The sequence below is a fragment of the Mus caroli genome, unplaced genomic scaffold (genome assembly GCF_978045245.1).
Source record: "Mus caroli unplaced genomic scaffold, Mus_caroli_1 scaffold_8, whole genome shotgun sequence".
Lineage (NCBI taxonomy): Eukaryota > Metazoa > Chordata > Mammalia > Rodentia > Muridae > Mus > Mus caroli.
The window spans coordinates 85,146,928-85,173,385 of record NW_028227263.1 but is presented as its reverse complement, the minus strand read 5'-3'; the positions used below and the strand labels follow the sequence as shown (position 1 = coordinate 85,173,385).

The 26,458-nt window shown below is 39.0% G+C and overlaps 1 long non-coding RNA gene and 1 pseudogene across 3 annotated transcripts in view; one reads left to right on the top strand and one right to left on the bottom strand.

Annotated features, from left to right (window-relative positions):
• The window catches only part of LOC110298667 (uncharacterized), a 54,298-nt gene that overhangs the window by 7,205 nt on the left and 20,635 nt on the right, over positions 1-26,458 (bottom strand). For 2 of the 3 annotated variants that reach the window (XR_003837191.2, XR_015047915.1), the window contains exon 4: positions 9,444-10,125. This is a non-coding gene — a long non-coding RNA (uncharacterized LOC110298667). Of the gene's footprint in view, positions 1-9,443; positions 10,126-26,458 lie in introns of those variants that run through there. The other variant, XR_015047917.1, reaches the window with a different exon arrangement.
• LOC110297952 (small nuclear ribonucleoprotein-associated protein B' pseudogene) lies at positions 3,213-3,857 on the top strand (annotated as a pseudogene).

Below are 26,458 nucleotides of genomic sequence, written 5' to 3'. Positions count from 1 at the left end.
CCATCTCCCTATCCAACATTTCATATACTGTCATCTTCTGTGTAATGCTTATGACATGATGATGCAGTATTTCTCTAGAAATTTCACATGACTCCTTGGGTAAGTGTAGGCCTGCATACCAGAGGCTATCTGAGTAGATCTCCAGCCAGGGAAGGGAAATTTTCTCTGTCACCTCAGCTGCTGCTGCTGCTGCTGCTGATGATGATGATGATGATGATCATGATGATGATGATGTTGTTGCTGCTCCAAGAAACCTGCTCACATTGGCTGTGCTGAGCCTAGCCAGCAATAGTAGTGCAGAGGAGATTCTGGTGGCTAAGGTTTCAGGAGAGCAGTTCTCTTTTCTCGTGTGTTATAGCTTTTTATGACAAATACGCTCAGACAACAGAGTAATTTTCACACAACTTTATTCCTTCTGGATAGGATGTTATATACAGTTTTGGGGTGGTGCAGGGTCTGTTAGTAGGTGCTTCCTACACATCTACATGTGGAAGGGCTTAGGGCATTGTATTTACATGACTCATGGCCACAAATCTCTCTATGAGGGTTTGCAGCTATGTGACAGGGTCTGGGGCCTGGGGCAGGCAAAGCTCCTACTCTTCCTTCAGGATCTCTGGATTGTCTAGCCTTAGCTTGATCTTACCAGGCTTCCTCTCATGGTTCACAATACTGCAGTGTACGTTTGTAGGCCTGTGCCCATTCCACCACAAGGCAGGGTCTCTTGGGGAGGCAGAACTCATGGAGTTTGATTGTGCTTATCTCATGCCAAGGGAAGTTGCCAGGATGTAGGGAAGCACTGAGACTCAACTCTGGGAGTAGGAAAGCACAGTCTGAGATGTGAGAAAGCTGGAGCTGGCTTGGGGGTCCCCGGGCCTGTGACAAGGCTCGTGAAAACCCAGGCACTGCTGGAAGCTACAACAAAGCAGAGAATGAAGTTGAGGGCCATGGTCCATGTCTAGCCCATGACAGGGGAGGGGTTGGGGAAGGGGAGCTCCAATGAGTTCCAGCAGTGATAGTCCTTGGCTTGACAGCAGCAGGCTTGGTGGTAGTTGTGGCTAGGAGTGCAGAGAGGCCTTCTATGAGAGACTAGACTGATGCTCTGTATGTGAAGGCATTTTGTCTGCCTTGCAACAGTGTGTCTCAATAAAAAGAAGAAGTCCATAGTTCCAAATAATTTATTATCATGGAGGAAATTAGATGCATTAAACCATACACCACTTCTTTTTTTCAAAAAATTTTATTAGATATTTTCTTCATGTACATTTCAAATGTTATTCCTAAAGTCCCCTATACCCTCCCCCTGCCCTCCTCCCCAACCCACCCACTCCCACTTCCTGGCCCTGGCATTCCCCTGTATTGGGGCATATGATCTTCACAAGACCAAGGGCCTCTTCTCCCACTGATGGCCAACTAGACCATCATCTATTACATATGCAACTAGAGACATAGTTCTGTGGGGTACAGTTTAGTTCACATTGTTGATCTTCCTATAGGGTTGCTGACCCTTTTAGCTCCGTGGTTACTTACTCTAGCTCCTTCTTTAGGCGACCTTTGTTCCATCCAATAGATGACTGTGAGCATCCACTTCTGTATTTGCCAGGCACTGGCATAGCCTCAGAAGACAAAGCTATATCAGGGTCCTGTCAGCAAAATCTTCCTGGCACATGTAGTAGTGTCTGCATTTGGTGGCTGTTTATGGGATGGATCCCCAGGTGAGGCAGTCTCTGGATGGTCCTTTCTACTGCCTCAGCTCTGAACTTTGTCTCTGTAACTCCTTCTGTGGGTATTTTGTTGCCCATTCTAAGAAGGAACGAAGTATCCACATTTTGGTCTTCCTACTTCTTGACTTTCATGTGTTTTGTAATTATCTTGGTTAGTCTAAGTTTCTGGGCTACTATCTAGTTATCAGTGAGTGCATATCATGTGTGTTCTTTTGTGATTGGGTTATCTCACTCATGATGATATCCTCCAGATGCATCCATTTGTCTAAGAATTTCATATATTTATTGCTTTTAATAGCGGAGTAGTACTCCATTGTGTAAATGTACCACATTTTATGTACCCATTCCTCTGTTGAGGGACATCTGGGTTTCTTTCAGCTTCTGTCTATTATCAATAAGGCTGCTATGAACATAGTGGAGTATGCGTCCTTTTTACACGTTGGAGCATCTTCTGGGTATATGCCCAGGAGAGGTATTGCTGGATTCAGGTAGTACTATGTCGAATTTTCTGAGGAACCACCAGACTGATTTCCACAGTAGCTGTGCCAGTTTGCAATCCCACCAGCAATGGAGAAGTTTTTCTCTTTCTCCACATCCTTACCAGCATTTTCTGTCTCCTGAATTTTTGATCTTAGCCATTCTTACTGGTCATTTGCCAGTTCTTAGGATGGATCTGAGATTAAATGTCTTTTGCAGGGAGGAATTTCTGGGAAGGGAAGATTATTAGCATGCCCTCTGGGCTTCTTCTTACCTCATTAGCATGGAGAACTCTGTTTTAAGCTTAATTGACTGCTGTCACATCCCCTTTTACTATTGTTTTGGTCTGAGTTGTTAGGAATACCTCATCTACATGTGGGAGTGCTAGGCGCATTGCCCTTACATCACTGATGGCCACAATAATATAGAGGGCTGTGGATATATGACAGGAGCCTTGTGCTGGGAGCAGGCAAAGCTCTTACCACTCTTTTAGAGTCTTGAGTTTTCAAGCCTTTAGCTCAACCTTACTATGCTTCCTCTCATGGTCCACAGCCCCACACTGCAGGTAATTGCTTTCTAAGTTAAAACAGTCATACTTCATATTGGATGTGCTCACTTTAAAGAGATGAAGGGATATTTTTAAGCAAACACATCTGTAATTAAGTAAGGATAGTCACATTAAGTCTTGGCTACTGCACCATCAGTACTAACAACAACAACAACAACAACAAAGAAAAAACAAACACACACACAAGTAAATGTAGACTAGAACTTTTTTGTGTTATTGTTTATTTCTCCTTTAAAATTATGAAGACAAAGGTATTATATGGGGCAGTACAATGAAACATGATTCATAAAAGTATCCTCAATTAACACAATCATATTTTAGCTACCCAGTGTTTAAAACTATGACAGTTAGCAGGGGGGGGGGATCCAGTTGCTGGCTCTGAGTCAAGGAGGCCTCTATGGAAGTGAATCAATCCATCAGGAAACTAAGCCTTGTGAGCTTCCATGATGACTGTGAACAATAGCAACAAGATGGTGCAGCACATTAACTACAGGATGAGAGGCATCCTGCAAAACAGCTAGATCTTCACTGGACCTTCAAAACATTTGACAAGCATATGAATTTATCTTTTGTGTCTGTGATGAGTTCAGGAAGATTAAGCTAAAGAACTCCAAACAAGCAGAAATAGAAGAGAAGTGAGTCATTGTTCTGGTGTTGCTTTATGGGGGAGAACCTGGTCTACATGACAGTAGAAGGACCTCCTCCACCTAAAGATACTGGCATTGCCCGAGTGCCAATTGTTGGAGCTGCTGGACGGCCAGGTATTCTCAAGGCTGCTGGAGGAGGAATCCCAGCTGGTGTTCCCATGCCCCAGGTTCCTGTAGGTTTTTCTGGGCTAGTATGAAATATTGGAGGGTCATCCCAGCAGGTGATGACCCCACAAGGAAGAGTTACTGTTGCAACTGTTGCAGCTGCAGCCAGAGCCAGTAATGCAGGAGTCTCAACTCAGTACACACCTGGTAATGGGTGTCCTCCCCCACCTATGGGTAAAGGGGTCTCCTCCAGGTATAATGGGCCTATGTCCTGGCAAGAGGTCTCCCATTCGTGCCCCAATGGGATCTGTCCTGGATGAGGAACTCCAATGGGTATGACCCCTTCCTGGGATATAAACTCCTTCTCCAGGAATGCAGGTATGCTCTGATCTTCACACAGCATTATGTCAGTAGCTTCATAGAGGTGTGGGCCCTATTCTCCAGGGCCAGATTAACACAGACATCTTTGCTTTTTATGCTGTGAGTAGAGTCTTACTGGATTGTGTGGTTTCCCTTTCAGGGACTCTCCCTGGGAAATGAGTCCCAAGACTCATCTTGGATCTCCTCAGTTACTTTTCTGTTTTTTAAAAGGCTATATGTAGTCTAATTTCCTGTGTGGCCTATGAAGCTGATAATAAACTGTGAGAATGTTAAAAATTATTATAGTCATTATCAGGCTCGATAATGAGCAACACAAAGCACTTTAATTTCATAAACACAAGGGATGTATCACAGAGAAGTGATTGGTGAAAAGGTAATGCTAATGAGATGCTGGCCAGTCAATGGATATTCATTTTCAAATAGTGACAAAGAAATTTGCTGAGTACATTTATTTCAGTGAGAGTATAAAACAGTAATATGATTCCACTGAGAGATAAGTGATTTTCAAATATTCTTATGTCTTGCTGGAGTTCATAGGATGAATGGTACAGGCAGATAGGGAAGAGAAAATAAAATATAAAAACATGTGTTTGCAAAAGCAAAATGACAGTTAAACCTTACTCCAAAACCCAGATCTTAATGCAGTTTTGCTATGCCAAGTACAATTGATATCACTGGGAGGCCTGCTTATTTCTGAAGTGAAATGGACATGCAGAGGAGAAGGGGGCTGAGGGGTCCAGAGCAAGGGGCGGGAGCAGACACTGTGGCTGGGAAGAGAGAAGAACAAATAAATAAAAGAAAAAAGGAAAAAAAAACAAAACAAAACAGTTGAACCTCTGAAACCCTGAAACGCAGCATGTCCCCAAGAAAATGTAAGGAACAGATTTCAAACTGCATCATGTTCCTTGCCTTTTTCTGCAGGAGTACAGGACTGAGAGAGGGATGCCAGATATTAAGCAGAAGCAGTGGCTTCAGAAGCAGATTCACATTTCCTACACAAGAAGAAGGAGCCTGTGACTAAAGCAGGAGTGTGGGGAATCCTAGAAAAATCTCTGCCTGTGCTGTTCATTGGCTCTGTTGCCTGCAAGATTCAGGAGCAGTCCTCCTTTTCTTTTGCAGCTTACAGTCAGGCTTTGGCTAGATCAGGTACCAGTTGGTACCTGGAATCTAGCCAGGAGCCTGACTGGTAAAAACCCTGGCTGCAGAGATTTTTATTACCTCTGGTTGCCTCTGATTGGAGGAGTGCATACATTCAAATAGAGAATGGACTGAGAACCAATCAGGAGAGAGATCTCAAACCCAGGCATGAAACGCAAAAGCCTGCAAGCCTGCGGTAACCTTGGAGATCTTCACAAGAGCAGCTGATTCATTTATCTCTCCACCCAACCCCCGCCTTTGTGTTGCAGCAGAAGCAGGGAAAATGAAAGAGAAAAGCTAGAAAAAATAAAATTTAACCCTGAGTACTACTGGCTCTAATTTACAATCCACAAACCTGCCCATTGTACTTAGGGCTAATCATGTATCTGGGTGCCTGGGAATGGATGCTGGCTATCTAGATGAAAGCCTCCATTTCTGTCTGTATCTTTCTGATTTTGAGTCTAGAATGCTATGTGCAGCGTGCTGCTGACTCTTTGTGATACGCTTGTGTCAGTTTCCCCAATTGCTATGATTATATGCTTGAATTATAACAGTACATGTTATATTTGTGTCTATTTGAGTGCCTTACCAAAAGCTGCTTCGGTTTGAAAAAGAAATCTTGCCTTTAAGCCCTACTTAAAATGTATCCAACTAGGGTAATTATCACATTGTCATAATGATAAAGAAATAGTTTAATAGGTATTTATTTTATTGAAGATTTTAAAATAAATGTATATTCTCAACAATGCTGTGTAAGTGTAGGGAAGGTTTTTATATGTGGTTGTCCATGTGTCTGCTGGCAAGCAGCAATCATTATTTCTCAGGGGCAATTGATACTCTTAACATTTTTATTCAATACTAATATATGAAATAATGCATTTGAAAAAGTATTTTCTCTCTTTAATAACAATTGAATTAATTTAAGACATCTGTGTGTGTATGGACATGAGATCATCTACTGGCACATGGATTTCCTCTCCAGGAAAGCATCCCGAGAAAATATGATTATCTTCTATCGCTCATTGAATACAAAGAGCCAGTCTGACAGGAGTTGGGATTCATGTGTTCTGCCTCTAGCCATAGCAAATTTAGACTGACAGGATATAGTATATTAATTATGCATACAATTACATATGTTGGCAACTCATGAATGATATTATGCTTAAATATAAATCAACTAATGATCCAATGCATTGGCAATTGATGATTTGAGATAGTGTTTTTACAAGAAATGGAATTTGCCAAATAGCTTCACCTAATTGGCTAGTGAACCATTGAGCTCTTCCTGTCACCACTCCCCCGCAATATGCCAGGATTGCATGCTAATCATTCCTACATGCCTGCTTTTCAATATGTTTGTGCTAGAAACAAACCCCAAAAGCATGTTTTCTCATACACATGTTTCTGACTGTACCATCTACCTAGCTGTACATAGTATAACTTTAAAAGCAAAAAAATGAATTAGTGAATGTAGCTCAAGAACCACACAAATGTTCATGTTTAAGTAGACATCTATTATTCTTCTCTAATTCCTAGTATATCCTTAGCATAATTCAAGTTTCACATTTTGCGTGGTGAACACACTGAACTAAAATCTTAGGATGTGAGCAAGTGTCTGTAAAGTTCCTCTGTGATTCCCCACACATAAAATGGAACAAGAACAGCATATAAGATTCTCCCATATTTTTCATCTCAGATTTTAGTAGAAATCCACAACTTTATTGGCTTTAGTTTACGATAAGCTTCATTTATGAATTTATTACAATATGAAAACCTTATAGACAGTCCCTATGTCATTCAGACTGTTTGCTCTTTATTTATCTACTCTTCACAACTATGCTGTATTAATGTAAACACTGCAGCTAAGAGTACTACAAAATTTCAAAGTAAACTGCCTCACTTTACCACCTTTTTCTAGTGATATAATTTGCTAAATTTTACCCATAGAATGTTATTAGTGTCTTGGTACTCAAAGACATATCTGAATTTTTAGGTATATCTTTGTTCAGCAATGCAGCCCTCTATCATGTTCAATAAGAAATTTTTGCCTAGTACAATAAACATGGTCTACTACACAAGGCTAGTAGTATTGGTGATACTTAATACATCTTTCAGCTGCTAATTTTCCTGAAATAGTATAGTATGATTTATAAATGTGTTTTAAATATCTGTCCTTATACTCATAAACATAATTAGTTACAACCTTCAGGGAAACCTTCATTTAGCATCACACAATGACCACTAGAGTATTCCACAGCTGTATAAACTTCAAAGAACCACTGACAGAGATGTGTCTGACCCAAATGATGATAGCACAAACTTCGCAATTATTCCAAGACTGGGATAACACTGCCTAAGTGAGGCAAACAGATTGTAATATCCTGGGGAATAGGATGCCTACTGTGAAGAAAGTGTTTTCTATGTAGAATAAGCAAGCTACACACATTAAATCTTAAAAATATGTGCATCTACAAAAGATAAAAAAGAATGACACTACAAATTGGTATTCCCTCAAAGGTGAGAAAGTATTATATCACATACTTGGCTGAAAAACCACAGGCAAATCATGGATGCTTAGAGGGAGAATAGATTTCTCCAAGGACATGTCTTATGATCATGTATGTAATGTTCAGAATATAATATAAACATCAAGGGGTAGTTATGTATACATTTTTACATGAAATAAACAATGGTGATTTATAGAATATAATAATCATTTAGATAATGTAGCAGGCATTGCATGGATAATGGTAGGAGAAGAAATGGTAGAAATAAAGCAAATACAAAACTCAGGTAGAAAACACAAATAAATCAAAGAAGTTGATAGCATATATACACATATATACATAAGGAATTGGAATGAAATCACTCTGTATTTGTAGTCTATTACACAAACATCAAATACCATTGACAAAACTACAATTAAATATCTACATCATGATTTAGAGTTCCAGTTGCTGAAGATTCTACTTATTTATGTTAATGAAAATGTGAAAACATCTACTGCCCAATTAGAAGCTTCAAGGTTATTGACTGAATTTTATAAGGCTGAACATTAAGGTATATACTACTGGAGGAGAAAAGAAATCATCGGTGGAACAACAATATGAACTAACCAGTACCCCCAGAGCTCGTGTCTCTAGCTGCATATGTAGTAGAAGGTGGCCTAGTCAGCCATCATAGGGAAAAGAGGCCCCTAGGTCTTGCAAACTTTATATGCCCCAGTACAGGGAAACACCAGGGTCAAGAAGTGGGAGTGGGTGGATAGGGGAGCAGGGGTGGGAGGTATAGGGGAATTTCGGGATAGCACTTGAAATGTAAATGAAGAAATTACCTAATAAAAATTGGAAAAAAAGAAATCATTAACATAACAACCTACAAACCTGCAGCAGACATCAGTGAGAAGTATCAAAGAGACATTGACATAAACATTATAGGAGTAATCAACTACTTTGCTTTGTATTAAGACCAACTTCATGATATAGAAAGCCCTCCTCAGAATGCTAATGTGGCCAAGAACCTGAGTCTAAATATGTGATAGGCCTATGCCAAAAGCTATTTCTCTATTCCTGAGAAAGGAATATAGAAATAAAATGAGCCCTAATGACATGTATCAACTCCCCTTGACAAGCCACACAGGTCTCTGTGGAAAAGAATTCCAAAAGACAGTAACATGCCCAGGGGGTGATCACTGAGTTTTAAAAACAACAAAAACAAATACAAGAAACAGAAAACTCAAGGAATGTTTTGCAAAAACACCTTTACTGTCAGATATAGGTAGGCACTGAGACTGGCAGCCCAAACATGGTCTGAACAAGCTCAAAACAGACAAAAATACCAGCATGGGAAGGGAAAGTAGACAAAAAGAAGGGCCCTTACCCAAGAAGGTATTTGCAACTGATGTCTGTGGAGAGGAAAACAAATTAGGGTTGTTTTGGTTTGGTTTGGTTTGGTTTGTTTGTTTTGTTTTTAAACAATTAAATATCAGCAGTTATATTGTTATATTAATCACACTTCTGAACAACCCTCATGTACAGAGATAGCAAAATTGATCTCTTTGTTTCATTTTTCTTTTGGGAAATTTGCTTCTTCTTTTTTTTTATTACTGCCTTGTTTTTTGATGTTGAGATGGCTCAGTCTTTAGTTTTTCTTCCTTCCTTATTTCCTATCTTTCTTTTCTTTTCTTCATTTTTAGTTATTGTTTAAGAGGGAGAGAAAGACAGACATAAGAAAGAGAGACCTTGCATATGAACAGGGATACATTAAGTTGTGTTGGTAAGGAGGTAGGGAGTATCTGAGACAAGTTTTATAATGAGAAGAATGTGATCAAAATATATTATTTGAAAATATTATATGAAAAATATATTAATTAATTAATGGAGATGGAACACTTATTATATAGTCAGATTTTTTACAATGTTGAAGAAATTTTATCTAAATGGACAGGTTTAAGATATGCAAAGATTTCAATTAACAAGCATCATTAAAACAAGGAATGATAAAATATTCATGATCATCTTAAACTACAAAATAAAAAATCTCTGTGAATCCTTAGCTACCTTCATGATTAGAAGGAAACCACTCAAATATTAATTGCAAGAACACTATCTTAAGGAGAAATAACACATTAGCTGGTCTTAAATAACTCAGTATATTTGCAATTTTAAAAGTATTTAATGATGACAATTGTTGACACCTCTATTGGACATTGTTCTAGAAGGCCATTTATTTTGGAAAGCAAATACTTGGAATTTTCATTTTTTAAATATTCAAAGCTTGAAGCAAATAAAACCATGTCTAAGTTTTGCAAAGGCAATAATTCTTGTTTTCGGAAAATATTCAGCATTAAAATAATATTTATATATAAACATAATTTCAGCAAAGCCTGACAATTATAAAAATACACATTTTCTATTTTTTTTTACACCATCACTCAAATCTCAATATTGCATGTTGAAAAGGAGGTGTTTTACAATACCCATCAGCTGTGTGTTTTGGTTTGCATCTGTACATTAGCTTCTCATGATGTGAAGAGGCAGCATGGTTTCAGAGATGATTTTGAGACTACAGTGAGCAGCACAGTAAGAGCCTATTTAAAAAAAAAAAAAAAACCACAGGTCATACATCAAAAGACCAACACTGGAATAAATGCAATCTGTTTATATTCCAAACTACAAACACAAAAGTAATATACATGTAAATATTCCAGAATGAAACTAAACAGTAACTCCTCAGAATGATGCAAAGAAAACAGTTCAATTCATACATTAAAGTCCAAATAACTCTCTTGAAACTATTTGTGAATGCTATCATCTGCTGATATGAAGCCCCAACATGTATACAGCAGAGGACAGCTGTGTCTGAACTCAGTCAGAGAAGATGCTCGAGAGAATTGGGGCCCCAGGGTGTAGAGAGGTCTGGTGAGGTGAGGGTGGAAATGGGGGCATCCTCTTGGAGATGGGGGGATAGGAGATGTGGGATGTGGAACAGTTGGAGTGTGGACTGGGAGGGGCATAAAGTCTGGACTGTAAAATAGATTCAAGAATAAATAAAATAAATAAAAATAAAAATGCTCCCATATAGATCATGTAAAAACATAATAAAAGTTCAAAAAAAAAAGCCTTAAGAATCATTATTAGTCTCTAGATGGTCCATCCTTTCGTCACAGCTCCAAACTTTGTCTCTGTAACTCTTTCCATGGGTGTTTTGTTCCCAATTCTAAGAAGGGGCAAAGTGTCCACCTAGAGACTGCCATATCCGGGGATCCATCCCATAATCAGCTTCCAAACGCTGACACCATTGCATACACTAGCAAGATTTTGCTGAAAGGACCTAGATATAGCTGTCTCTTGTGAGACTATGCTGGGGCCTAGCAAACACATAAGTGGATGCTCACAGTCAGCTATTGGATGGATCACAGGGCCCCCAGTGGAGAAGCTAGAGAAAGTACCCAAGGAGCTAAAGGGATCTGCAACCCTATAGGTGGAACAAGATTATGAACTAAGCAGTACCCCGGAGCTCTTGACTCTAGCTGCATATGTATCAAAAGATGGCCGTCACTGGAAAGAGAGGCCCCTTGGTCTTGCAAACTTTATATGCCCCAGTACAGGGGAACGCCAGGGCCAAAAAGTGGGAGTGGGTGGGTAGGGTAGTGCGGGGTAGGGTATGTGGGACTTTTGGGATAGCATTGGAAATGTAAATGAGGAAAATACCTAATAAAAATATTTAAAAAAGAATCATTATTAGTTAATGACTATCATAATTGACTATTAACAAATCTTGCATGTTTTAAAATATGTAACTTAATATCTTTTTTTAAATTTTCCATTTTTTTTGTATATTTAAATCACTAGTCCACTGTGTCTTTACCCTTCTTTTAATAGCAGTGTCCCCCGCTGAGCAGTAAGTCACAACTTTGGAAATGAACAAGTCATCAATCATATTCTTTCTCAATACAAAGAAGGGTTGAAAGGCTCTCCTCTCACTTTTAGGGAACTTTTCTAGACTCTTGGTAGGAAAAAAAAAGCAGTGTTGAAAAAGGAAGATGACTCTTGGATATCAAGATCATTTTTAAAAGATTGATAAAACAACCCAGTAAAAAATTGATTTCTAAATCTGAGTGTGATGGCACTAGCCTGTAATCTTCGCACCCAGGAGACAAGGCTCAGGCAGCACATCTAAGCCCAACTTTCCCTGTCTCAAAAAAAAAAAAAACAAAATCAACAAAAGGCTTGTGAGTGCTGAGGAGAGAAATGATTTATAAACTGTGTAAGATTCCCACTCAAAGGGTAGAGAAAGAAACTTTCATTTAGCATTTATAAGTCCTGGTCTTTGTTTGGAATGACCATTTGGCTTACTCTGATTTAATGGGAGGGAAACACCCCCTTTCCCCCCACATTTTTATTAGATATTTTCTTCATTTTCATTTCAAATGCTGTCCCAAATGTCCCCTATGCCCTCCCCCTGCCCTGCTCCCCTACCCACTCACTCCCACTTCTTGGCCCTGGTGTTCCCCTGTACTGGAGCATATAAAGTTTGCTAGACCAAGGGGCCTCTCTTCCCAATGATGGCCGACTAGGCCATCTTCTGCTACATATGCAGCTAAAGACATGAGCTCTGGGGGTAGTGGTTAGTTCATATTGTTGTTCCACCTATAGGGTTGCAGACCCCTTTCAGCTCTTGGGTACTTTCTCTAGCTCCTTTATTGGGGACCGTGTGTTCCAACCTATAGATTACTGTGAGCATCCACTTCTGTATTTGCCAGGCACTGGTAAAGCCTCACAGGAGACAGCTTTATCAGGGTCCCTTCAGCAAAATCTTGCTGGTGTATGCAATACTGTCTGCATTTGGTGGCTGATTATGGGATGGACCCCCGGGTGGGGCAGTCTCTGTATGTTCCATCCTTTCGTCTTAGCTCCAAACTTTGAAAAAAACTGGTTTATGTGCTAAGAGCATAATTTTTCAAATGCCTCCTTATGATATCATTTCGTTCTATGAGAATTATATTGCCTGAGATTGAGTGCCAAATAAATGTGTACTACTTGCACTGATCACTGTAAATATTGATCATCTATGTATCATGTGGTACAGGTAGATATGTATGTATTTTCTTGTTGCATGAAGATGAGGTGTATACACAGGCATGCAGAATTGAGAGACTCACATATCTTCTTCAACCAATAACCAATGAATATTTTGAGATAGGGTTTATTATAAAGCTCAGATAGCACCAATCTTTATAGACTGGCTAGCACATGATGCGACTCTAGTTAGAAAACACAATGCTGACATATTATAATTCATATGCAGACTTAAGGGGCTAGAATAAAAATATTTCTACTCCATTGTGTGCAAATTATAGAACAAGGCATCTCCTCTGTCTAGAACACTTACCTATGAGGTAAAATGACTTTACACACTGATTATTATTCCAACAGTAATAATATTTCAAAAGAGAGGCTTGAGATAAATTGAAATTAATGAAAGATAAGAATTTTTTGAAATATGAATGCTACAACCCAAATTTCTTTAGTTCTGAGAAAGAAACCAGATCTCTAAGGTATGTATGAAAAAAGTGGAGGAAACCTGTGAAACCTTTCAAAGGAACAATGGGGCAATGAATGTAGAAGTGCAAATTCACAATAGAATGTACACAGAACTTTGAGTTAGTAACATAGTAAAGACTTTCTGATAAGATCAAACTATCTTATTAAATTTTTATACATGTATACTATATTTGCATCATTTCTACCTCTCCCATGGCTCCTTCAAACTATTCCCATGGGGTGTCAGTATCATCCTAACTCATGACCTCCTCTGACTCAGGTTTTAAAGGATGGAAATATTTAATAATGTTAATAATAATAATAATGGATCTGAATATTTTAACTCAAGCACCACTCATTTCTCTGTTCAGAAATCGCAAGTGAGTCCAATAAATGATGCCTACCTCCAAGGTCATATGACAATGTCTCCAGAGGGGCTCTTATGGAGATTTTGAGGACTAACTCAATGCTTAATAGAAGTTTACTTTTTTTTTCATTTTTATGAAAATAATAATATTCCTCTACAAGGTCTTTTGGGAAAATGAAGGAAACAAATTATAGGTCCTGAATTAAACTATGAAAAAGTTATCAAATAGTGCAGGTAAATAACATGAAATTATAGGGAAAGTGTAGGAATATGAGTTCTCTTAAGTGTTGACCAATTTCTTCAACCCACAACTTTTGCTTACCAAATTATATGTGTGTTCAACTATATCAATATTTATAGAGGAATTTTTATGATTATTTATAATGAAAATATAATATATTAATTAAAATGTGAACGCTTTGAAGATGGTAGTGACCTTGAGTACTCATAGGGCCACAATGTCACTCTGAGGAGCCTGAAAGACCCACAGATGTTTTAGAGGGAGACATGACAAAAAAGGATGAGCTTGGGAAGCAGACAGTATCTGTATCTGTGGAATAAGCAAAAAAGGGCAGGACTTATGGGAAGAGGCTTTTAAAAAGTGATACACTGGAGTGGTACAAAAAAGATGATTAAATATAGCTGGTCTTGAAGCAGGGAGAAGATATACTAGAAACTCAGTGGAGGAGACAGATATGGAAGTATGTTGACAGACAAAGGAACATGCTCTTGATGAGTAGGGCAAATCCTCAAGGCACTAGAAAGCTTGGGCCAACACTAGATCTGGCTTTCTCCCTTACTTCCTGCTATGCAGACTGCTGTTTAGATGACAGGCCAGGCCCTTGGCATTGAGCCGCAACTGCTGCTGATTGCCCTGCTCAGGGCAAAAGATTATGGGGCCACAGCATTGCATGCATGCTGCAAGCATGATGGTCATGTCCCAAGTGCTGGTATGGTGGCTGAGAGCAGAGCAGAATTGTATGCAGCAGCCTGAAACCCATGCAGGTAATGCCCCCAGTCAAAACCTGTGCAACTAACTACATGATCTTTTTGAGCAACAAAAAGACATCTAAGATGAAAAATGGTGACACAAGCCTCTTCCAGTCAGAAAAGCACCTGGGAAGCTAGGGCGTAGGGTCGGCTGACACTCGCCAGCTACCCACAACACCCGCCACAGGATCTTAAGACTTCTGGTGAGTGGAACACAGCTTCTGCTCCAATCCAATTATGCGCGGAACCTGAGACTGCATTAGTTAGGGAAGCAGAAACGGGCCTGAGTAGGGCCACAGGCCTCATCCGGCCGGATCAGCACCAGGGGAGCTAGAGCGCAGGGTCGGCTGACACCTGCCAGCTACCCACGACCCCCACCACAGGATTTTGAGACTGCTGGTGAGTGGAACACAGCTTCTGCTCCAGTCCAATCACGCGGGACCTGAGACTGCTCTGGTTGGGGAGAGAGAAATCCGGCCTACATAGGGCCACAAGCCTCTTCCAGACAGAAAAGCACCTGGGAAGCTAGGGCGCAGGGTCGGCTGACACTCGCCAGCTACCCACAACACCCGCCACAGGATCTTAAGACTTCTGGTGAGTGGAACACAGCTTCTGCTCCAATCCAATTGCGCGCGGGACCTGAGACTGCATTAGTTAGGGAAGCAGAAAACCGGCCTGAGTAGGACCACAGGCCTCTTCCGGCTGGACCAGCACCGGGGTACCGCCAGCTACCCACGACCCCAGCCACAGGATTTTGAGACTGCTGGTGAGTGGAACACAGCTTCTGCTCCAATCTTTAAACAGTGACAACGACAACAACTAACCCCAGAGATTACCAGATGGCGAAAGGTAAACGTAATAATCTTACTAACAGAAACCAAGACCACTCACCATCATCAGAATCCAGCACTCCCACTTCGCCCAGTCCAGGGCACCCCAACACACCGGAAAAGCTAGACACAGATCTAAAAGCATATCTCCTGATGATGGTAGAGGACTTCAAGAAGGACTTTAATAACACACTTAAAGAAATACAAAGGAACACTGGTAAACAGGTAGAAGACAGTAAAGAGGAAGCACAAAAATCCCTTAAAGAATTGCAGGAGAACACTGCTAAAGAGTTACAAATCCTTAAAGAAAAACAGGATAACATAATCAAACAGGTAGAAGTCCTTAATGAAAAACAGGAAAACACATCCAAACAGATGATGGAAATGAACAAAACCATACTAGACCTAAAAAGGGAAGTAGACACAATAAAGAAAACCCAAAATGGGGCAACACTGGAGATAGAAACCCTAGGAAAGAAATCTGGAACCATAGATACCAGCATCAGCAACAGAATACAAAGGATGGAAGAGAGAATCTCAGGTGCAGAAGATTCCATAGAGAACATCGGCACAACAATCAAGGAAAATGTAAAATGCAAAAAGATCCTAACTCAAAACATCCAAGAAATACAGGACACAATGAGAAGACCAAACCTACGGATAATAGGAGTGGATGAGAATGAAGATTTTCAACTCAAAGGACCAGCAAACATCTTCAACAAAATTATAGAAGAAAACTTCCCAAATCTAAAGAAAGAGATGCCCATGAACATACAAGAAGCCTACAAAACTCCAAATAGACTGGACCAGAAAAGAAATACCTCCCGACACATAATAATCAGAACAACAAATGCTCTAAATAAAGATAGAATATAAAAGCAGTAAGAGAAAAAGGCCAAGTAACATATAAAGGCAAGCCTATCAGAATTACACCAGATTATTCACCAGAGACTATGAGAGCCAGAAGATCCTGAACGGATGTTATACAGACACTAAAAGAACACAAATTCCATCCCAGGCTACTATACCCAGCCAAACTCTCAATTAACATAGATGGAGAAACCAAAGTATTCCACGACAAAACCAAATTCACACATTATCTCTCCACGAATCCAGCCCTTCAAAGGATAATAACAGAAAAAAACCAATACAAGGACAGGAACCACGCCCTAGAAACAACAAGAAGGTAATCCCTCAACAAACCTAAAAGAAGACAGCCACAAGAACAGAATGCCAACTTTAACAACAAAAATAACAGGAAACAACAATTACTTTTCCTTAATATCTCTTAATATCAATGGACTCAACTCCCTGATAAAAAGACATAGACTAACAAACTGGCTACACAAACAAGACCCAACATTTGGCTGCTTACAGGAAACTCATCTCAGAGAAAAAGATAGACACTACCTCAGAATGAAAGGCTGGAAAACAATTTTTCAAGCAAATGGTATGAAGAAACAAGCTGGAGTAACCATTCTAATATCTGATAAGATTGACTTCCAACCCAAAGTCATCAAAAAAGACAGGGAGGGACACTTCATGGTCATCAAAGGTAAAATCCTCCAAGAGGAACTATCAATCCTGAATATCTATGTTCCAAATACAAAGGCAGCCACATTCATTAAAGAAACTTTAGTAAATCTCAAAGCACACATTGCACCTCATACAATAATAGTGGGAGACTTCAACACACCACTTTCACCAATGAACAGATCATGGAAACAGAAACTAAACAGGGACACAGAGAAACTAAGAGAAATTATGAATCAAATGGATCTGGCAGATATCTACAGAAAATTCTATCCTAATACAAAAGGATATACCTTCTTCTCAGCACCTCATGGTACCTTCTCCAAAATTGACCACATAATTGGTCACAAAACATGCCTCAACAGATACAAAAATATTAAAATTGTCCCATGCATCCTATCAGATCACCATGGACTAAGGCTGATCTTCAATAACAAAATAAATAATAGAAAGCCAACCTTCACTGGGAAACTGAACAACACTCTTCTCAATGATACCTTGGTCAAGGAAGGAATAAAGAAAGAAATTAAGGACTTTTTAGAGTTCAATGAAAATGAAGCCACAACATACCCAAACTTATGGGACGCAATGAAAGCATTTCTAAGAGGAAAACTCATAGCTCTGAGTGCCTCCAAAAGGAAACTAGAGAGAGCACACATTAGCAGCTTGACAACATACCTAAAAGCACTAGAACAAAAGGAAGCAAATTCGCCCAAGAGGAGTAGACTGCAGGAAATAATCAAACTCAGGGGCGAAATCAACCAAGTGGAAACAAGAAAAACTATTCAAAGAATCAACCAATCAAGGAGCTGGTTCTTTGAGAAAATCAACAACATAGATAAACCCTTAGCCAGACTCACTAGAGGGCACAGGGAAAGCATCCTAATTAACAAAATCAGAAATGAAAAAGGAGACATAACAACACATCCTGAAGACATCCAAAACACCATCAGATCCTTCTACCAAAGGCTATACTCAACAAAACTGGAGAACCTGGATGAAATGGAGAAGTTCCTAGACAGATACCAGGTACCAAAGTTGAATCAAGATCAGGTTAATGATCTAAACAGCCCTATATCCCCCAAAGAAATAGAAGCAGTCATTAATAGTCTCCCAACTAAAAAAAGCCCAGGACCAGATGGGTTTAGTGCAGAGTTCTATCAGACCTTCAAAGAAGATCTAATCCCAGTTCTTCACAAACTATTCCACAAAATAGAAACAGAAGGTACTCTACCCAACTCATTCTATGAAGCCACAATTACTCTGATACCTAAACCACAAAAAGACCCAACAAAGATAGAAAACTTCAGACCAATTTCCCTTATGAATATCGATGCAAAAATCCTTAATAAAGTTCTCGCTCACTGAATCCAAGAACACATCAAAACAATCATCCATCCTGACCACGTAGGTTTCATCCCAGGGATGCAGGGATGGTTCAATATACGGAAATCCATCATCGTAATCCAGTATATAAACAAACTCAAAGACAAAAACCACATGGTCATCTCATTAGATGCGGAAAAAGCATTTGACAAGATCCAACACCCATTCATGATAAAAGTCTTGGAAAGATCAGGAATTCAAGGCCCATACCTAAACATGATAAAAGCAATCTACAGCAAACCAGTAGCCAACATCAAAGTAAATGGTGAGAAGCTTGAAGCAATCCCCCTAAAATCAGGGACTAGACAAGGCTGTCCACTTTCTCCATACCTATTCAACATTGTACTTGAAGTCCTAGCCAGAGCAATTCGACAACAAAAGGAGATCAAAGGGATACAAATTGGAAAAGATGAAGTCAAAATATCACTCTTTGCAGATGATATGATAGTATATATAAGTGACCCTAAAAATTCCACCAGAGAACTCCTAAGCCTGATAAACAGCTTCGGTGAAGTAGCTGGATATAAAATTAACTCAAACAAATCAATGGCCTTTCTCTACACAAAGAATAAACAGGCTGAGAAAGAAATTAAGAAACAACACCCTTCTCAATAGTCACAAATAATATAAAATATCTTGGCGTTACTCTAACTAAGGAAGTGAAAGATCTGTATAATTAAAACTTCAAGTCTCTGAAGAAAGAAATTATAGAAGATCTTAGAAGATGGAAAGATCTCCCATGCTCATGGATTGGCAGGATCAACATTGTAAAAATGGCTATCTTACCAAAAGCAATCTACAGATTCAATGCAATCCCCATCAAAATTCCAACTCAATTCTTCAACGAATTAGAAAGTGCAATCTGCATATTCATCTGGAATAACAAAAAACCTAGGATAGCAAAAACTCTTCTCAAGGATAAAAGTACCTCTGATGGAATCACCATGCCGGACCTAAAGCTCTACTACAGAGCAATTGTGATAAAAACTGCATGGTACTGGTATAGTGACAGACAAATAGACCAATGGAACAAAATTGAAGACCCAGAAATGAACCCACACACCTACGGTCACTTGATCTTCGACAAGGGAGCTAAAAACATCCAGTGGAAGAAAGACAGCATTTTCAACAAATGGTGCTGGCACAACTGGTTGTTAACATATAGAATAATGCGAATCGATCCATTCCTATCTCCTTGTACTAAGATCAAGTCTAAGTGGATCAAGGAACTTCACATAAAACCAGAGACACAGAAACTTATAGAGGAGAAAGTGGGGAAAAGCCTTGAAGATATGGGCACAGGGGAAAAATTACTGAATAGAATAGTAATGGCTTGTGCTGTAAGATCGAGAATTGACAAGTGGGACCTCATGAAACTACAAAGCTTCTGCAAGGCTAAAGACACCATCAATAAGACAAAAAAACCACCAACAGATTGGGAAAGGATCTTCACCTATCCTAAATCAGATAAGGGACTAATATCCAATATATATAAAGAACTCAAGAAGGTGGACTCCAGAAAGTCAAATAACCCCATTAAAAAATGGGGCTCAGAACTGAACAAAGAATTCTCACCTGAGGAATACTGAATGGCAGAGAAGCACCTGAAAAAATGTTCAACATCCTTAATCATCAGGGAAATGCAAATCAAAACAACCCTGAGATTCTACCTCACACCAGTCAGAATGGCTAAGATCAAAAATTCAAGTGACAGCAGATGCTGGCTAGGATGTGGAGAAAGAGGAACACTTCTCCATTGTTGGTGGGATTGCAAGCTTGTACAACCACTCTGGAAATCAGTCTGGCGGTTCCTCAGAAAATTGGACATAGTACTACCGGAGGATCCAGCAATACCTCTCCTGGGCATATATCCAGAAGATGTCCCAACCGGTAAAAAGGACACATGCTCCACTATGTTCATAGCAACCCTATTTATAATAGCCAGAAGCTGGAAAGAACCCAGATGTCCCTCAACAGAGGAATGGATACAGAAATTATGGTACATTTACACAATGGAGTACTACTCAGCTATTAAAAAGAATGAATTTATGAAATTCCTAGCCAAATGGATGGACCTGGAGGGCATCATCTTGAGTGAAGTAACACAATCACAAAAGAACTCACACAATATGTATTCACTGATAAGTGGAAATTAGCCCAAAACTTAGGATACCCAAGATATAAGATACAATTTGCTAAACGCATGAAACTCAAGAAGAATGAAGACCAAAGTGTGGACACTGTGCACCTTCTTAGAATTGGGAACAAAACACCCAGGGAAGGAGTTACAGAGACAAAGTTCGTAGCTGTGATGAAAGGATGGACCATTTAGAGACTGCCGTATCCAGTGATCCATCCCATAATCAGCTTCTAAACGCTGACACCATTGCATACACTAGCAAGATTTTGCTGAAAGGACCCAAATATAGCTGTCTCTTGTGAGAGGATGCCGGGGCCTAGCAAACACAGGAGTGGATGTCCACAGTCAGCTTTTGGATGTATCACAGGGCTCCCAATGGAGAAGCTAGAGAAAGTACCCAAGGAGCTAAAGGGATCTGCAACCCTATTGTTGGAACAACATGATGTACTAACCAGAACCCCGGAGCTCTTGTCTCTAGCTGCATATGTATCGAAAGATGGCCTAGTCGGCCATCAATGGAAAGAGAGGCCCATTGGACTTGCAAACTTTATATGCCCCAATATAGGGGAATGCCAGGGCCAAAAGAATGGGAATGGGTGGGTAGGGAAGTGGAGGGCGCTATGGGGGACTTTTGGGATAGCACTGGAAATGTAATTGAGGAAAATATGTAATAAAAATATTTAAAAAAAAAGAAAAAGAAAAATGGTTCATTTTCTGGATTAAGTCTCCTCAAAAGATATTCATGACTCATACTAATGCAAGCAGATATGTTAATGTTCTTGATTTCTGCCACAGATAACATTTTATTAAATGAATAAGATTGGTAAGTTCACTCTCTGATGATTGATTTTCTAAGACAATTATAAACAATAATTATGCAAATGGTATGATGATTTCTTGCCATTTTATGCAGTGTTAATATGTTTTAGATATTAGTTTAACAGTTATTAAGAACAGTACACTCATCCTTTACATGTTTCTGCCTCCTACAAAGACATCCCCTTAGTTAATAAGTGTATTAAACTGTACTTCATGATAAGACACCTCAGAAATGACTAAAAATGATGTATGAGTTATTTCTTGTCACTTCCTTCCATGAGAAAAAAATATATACACCATCAATTCTTAGATACAAGGTGTCCTCCTGAAACCTTCATTTTTTCATACAAGGCTATGCCCAAAGTTAGGGACAAGCAATATCAACAAAAATTTTGCAATCATCTCATGTACATATATATATTCTCTATTTTAGGTTCATTATGAGGTAAATTGTATTAGTATTATGAATGTAAAATCTAGATCAACAGAGATGTAAGGAATATAGTTTAAATAATATAAATAAAGGAATAATGTATATAAAGGGTTAAACTATATAAACCTACATTATGGAAGGTCATGTCCTTCTGCCAAACCGTTATCCCCTCACCATATCAAATTAGCTGCCAAAATGCCTCTGCTATCTCTGAGTGATAAAATGTTTAAGATGCTGATTCTTTGTTGAGATGATTGTTTTCTTCCCACATAACCAGCAACTTAGACCTACATTCCTTCTCTCTCCATGCTCCCCTTGATAATTAAAGCTTGCTGAGAATAAAATATATACCAGAGTATTTAAATCACAGGTTTGCCAATACAAAAATGAAAATGTGATTTCAAACAGCAATAAGGCATCATATTATCCACCGACACAAAGAATATACCACAAGTAATCTTATGAGACTGGGTTTTGTGTTGCCATTGTGGCAATGATACAGACAAAATTAGAGGGTACAAGTGTATAGATATGTCATGTCAGGAAGCTGTAATTCAAAAAGTCTAAATTCAGCGAAGAATTATGAGTGTACAAAATTTGGATTTCCTCATAAAATGTAGCAAAATAATATTTTCTATTGGCCATTTTTGTTCTCAGATTTTTTTTATCTCCAAAACCATGTAAATTGGCCTATGTAGGCTACAGAAGTGTGAGATCTTGCCATAAGATGTGCTATCACCTTGCATGACTCCAATGTTTTATATCTTTGCATTTTAGAATCCAGCTAATATCAGTGAAATCTCACAGATGTTTTACTAGATAGCAGCAAATCAATAACTCAATATACTCAGTAAAAAGACTACATGGGGATTAGATAGTATTCAGTCTTCTGTGCCCATGGTATCATACTAACACAAGTATATTCCATCTCTATTATTTTTATAGAGAGCATGATTTGTCCCTCAAAAACCATGATTTGTCCCAGACAGATTCTAACTCCTTGGTCTCGTTTCTATGTGGGCCACTTTTGACATTCCACCTCAGTATGCTTCCTTGTAAAGTAACTTGTACTGTATAGTTTTGTGTCAACTTGACACAACTGGAGTTATCACTGAGAAAGGAGCTTCAGTTGAGGAAATGCCTCCATGAGATACAACTGTAAGGCATTTTCTCAATTAGTGATCAAGGGGGAAAGGCCCCTTGTGGGTCGGACCATCTCTGGGCTGGTAATCTTGGTACTATAAGAGAGCAGGCTGAGCAAGCCAGAGCAAGAAATCCAGTAAAGAACATCCCTCCATGGCTCTGCATCAGCTCCTGCTTCCTGACCTGCTTCAGTTACAATCCTGACTTCCTTGGTGATGAACAGCAGTATGGAAGTGTAAGCCAAATAAACCCTTTCCTCTCCAACTTGCTTCTTGGTCATGATGTTTGTACAGGAATAGAAACCCTGACTAAGACATAACTCATGTAAGAATACTTTCAGGTTATACAGCATAATAATCATAGGAGTATTATTAATAAAAATAAGACAAAGAATATGGTAACATACTCATGAGAATCCATTAAAATAAGAACAGATCAATGGAATAATATACATTTTATGAGATATCACATACTTGTTAGATGGTATAATTCTCTTGCTACTTTATATTCACCGATATATCTCCATCTATGTAAAATATTCTTACATGTTGTCTTCATATGTTAAAAATCTGAGACCTAAATGGTCATTTGTATGTGTATTTGTTTATGTATATACATAGTGAGATATATACAGATAGATAGATAGATAGATAGATAGATAGATAGATATAATTGGTATTGAACTAATCAAAATAATTTTGAAGAATTTGTAATTATGTATGAAATTCCACCTCACACCAGTCAGAATGGCTAAGATCAAAAATTCAGGTGACAGCAGATGCTGGCGATGATGTGGAGAAAGAGGAACACTCCTCCATTGTTGGTGGGATTGCAAGCTTGTATAACCAATCTGGAAATCAGTCTGGCGGTTCCTTAGAAAATTGGACATAAAACTACATGACAATCCAGCAATACCTCTCCTGGGCATATATCCAGAAGATGTTCCAACCAATAAGAAAGACACATGCTCCACTATGTTCATAGCAGCCTTATTTATAATAGCCAGAAGCTGGAAAGCACCCAGATGCCCCTCAACAGAGGAATGGATACAGAAAATGAGGTACATTTACACAATGGAGTACTACTCAGCTATTAAAAGAATGAATTTATGAAATTCCTAGGCAAATGGATGGACCTGGAGGGCATCATCCTGAGTGAGGTAACACAATCACAAAGGAACTCACACAATATGTACTCACTGATAAGTGGATATTAGCCCAAAACTTAGGATACCCAAGATATATAATACAATCTGCTAAGCACATGAAATTCAAGAAGAATAAAGAACAAAGTGGGGTCACTGTACCCCTTCTTAGATTTGGGAACAAAACATCCATGGAAGGAGTTACGGAAACAAAGATTGGAGCTGTGACAAAAGGATGGACCATCTAGAGACTGCCATACCCAGGGATCCATCCCATAATCAGCTTCCAAATGCTGACACCATTGCATACACTAGCAAGATTTTGTTGAAAGGACCCTGATATAGCTGTCTCTTGTGAGACTATGCCGGGGCCTTGCAAACACAGAATTGGATGCTCACAGTCAGCTAGTGGATGGATCACAGGGCTCCCAATGGAGGAGCTGGAGAAAGTACCCAAGGAGCTAAACGGACCTGCAACCATATAGGTGGTACAACATTATGAACTAACCAGTACCCCGGAGCTCTTGACTCTAGCTGCATATGTATCAAAAGATGGCCTAGTCGGCTATCACTGAAAAGAGAGGCCCATTGGACACACAAACTTTATATGCCCCAGTACAGGGGAACGCCAGGGCCAAAAAAAAAAAAAAAAAAATGGGAATGGGTGAGTAGGGAAATGGGGGAGAGGGGGGACTTTTGCGATAGCATTGGAAATGTAATTGAGAAAATACGTAATAAAATATATTTTAAAAAAGAGGGTGCTATATACTTATATAATAGTTATTGTTATTTCTAGGTCACTGAGTTTATTCCCTGTTTGGACAGTTGAATATTTAGGTAAGACAGAAAAATGAACCTTAGAGATCATTTTCTTGGTCCCTGTATATATTTCTGTTTCCCTTATTGATTCTGTTTAACATGAGCCCCATGCATTTCTTCACTTTCTCCTTGAAAATGTTTCCAATACAAAAGGACACATTCTGAAATGCTACATAACTATCGGTCCTTCATTTCTTCTCAGATATTAGCTAAAAGAACCGTCAAGAGTTGGAATAATATTTGCTCTGGGTAAATTGTGATTAGAGTGGGCAGAGTATAGGAGTTATCCATCCAAGAGAATAGATGCCCTGATGTGGTGGACTTCTTGTGTCATTTAAGGGGAGGGGGTTCAGAAACAGAAACTAGGGATCTTCCACTGTGTCCACCCAGTGTCAGACATCAGCTCTGCATTTCTCCTCTAATATAACCTCCAGTTTCACAATTAGCATTGTTAAGCATTTCAACAGAAACTTTTTATTTTGTTACTTCTAAAAAGAAAAAAAAAATGAGGAGAGACTGAGTTCCCTTGGAGAATCTGTCCTATGGTGCTCTAGGGCATAATATATCATACATGCGTTGATACACATTAATTTGAGAGTTTTACCAATACAAAAGTATTGGGTTACAAGAATTGAAATAAATGAAAATTACCTCTAAATCATTAGGGTGAAACATTCCAATGACTGGTTGGACCTTAAATCAAGGAATTGTTCGGTTTATTCTTTTCTTTTCTTCTGTTTTTTTTTTCCCTGTCTTTTAAGTAAAGTCATTTCTGTTCTTGAGAGCACTAGAGTTGGGATTTCTATTTAGAATATTTGATAGCTTCTGTGTTGGATAGAGGCATAATGTAATGTTTTCTGATATACAATCTCTTAAAGAAACAAAAGAGACTTTTAACCAGCATTTAATATTTAGCATAAAACAGTAGTGGTACTCCCTACTTTGATTTAAAGTACACACTTTGGTATTGTATTGATCCACTGTGATGATGTCCAATGTTTGAATGTGAGGCATTCCACATACAAAATAAAAATGCAACATGATATCTCTGTTTTTATATCCAAGCGCAAAATTTTAGACAGAAGTACATAACCTGAACTATCCACAGGAACCAGGATTTTTAAAAGAATAATGAGCTCTTGGAAAAAAATCCTAGAGAATATGATTAGAAGGATACATGTCAAAGATCGATGTGTGAAATATGAGTAATTTTCTTGAATTAAAAAGACAATTGTGAGGATATAGGGGAGAGAGAATACAAGAGCATGTTGTGTGAGGCAGTGGACCATGAAAGGAAGCCTGGTAAGGTTATGCTAAGGCTAGAATCTTGGAGACATTGTAGGAGCTTTGCCTGCTTTCTATACCAGGCACTTGTCACATAGCTACAGTGCCCCTTTAGAGAGATTTGTGGCCATCAGTCACATAAGGGCAACACCCCAAGCCCTTCCACATGCTGATGAGGCATCCCTAACATCTCAAACCAAGCTAATAGGAATCAAGTACTGTCAGATCCGAACCCACCCCAAAACTGTATATAAGATCCTATCCAGAAAGAATAAAGGTGTGTGAGAATTACTCCATCTTCATCTAAGAGTGTCTGTCATAAAAATTATAATACCACCATGGAAAAGAACCGCTCTCCTGAAATGTTTGCCACTTTCACTCCCTTGTTGGCTAGCCAGCCTTCCACTAGCTCAGCTGGGCTCAGCTCATCCAGTCCAGTATCCAGCAGTGATTGCATCAGTGTCTGTAGCTGCAGCAGAGAGGCAGTAG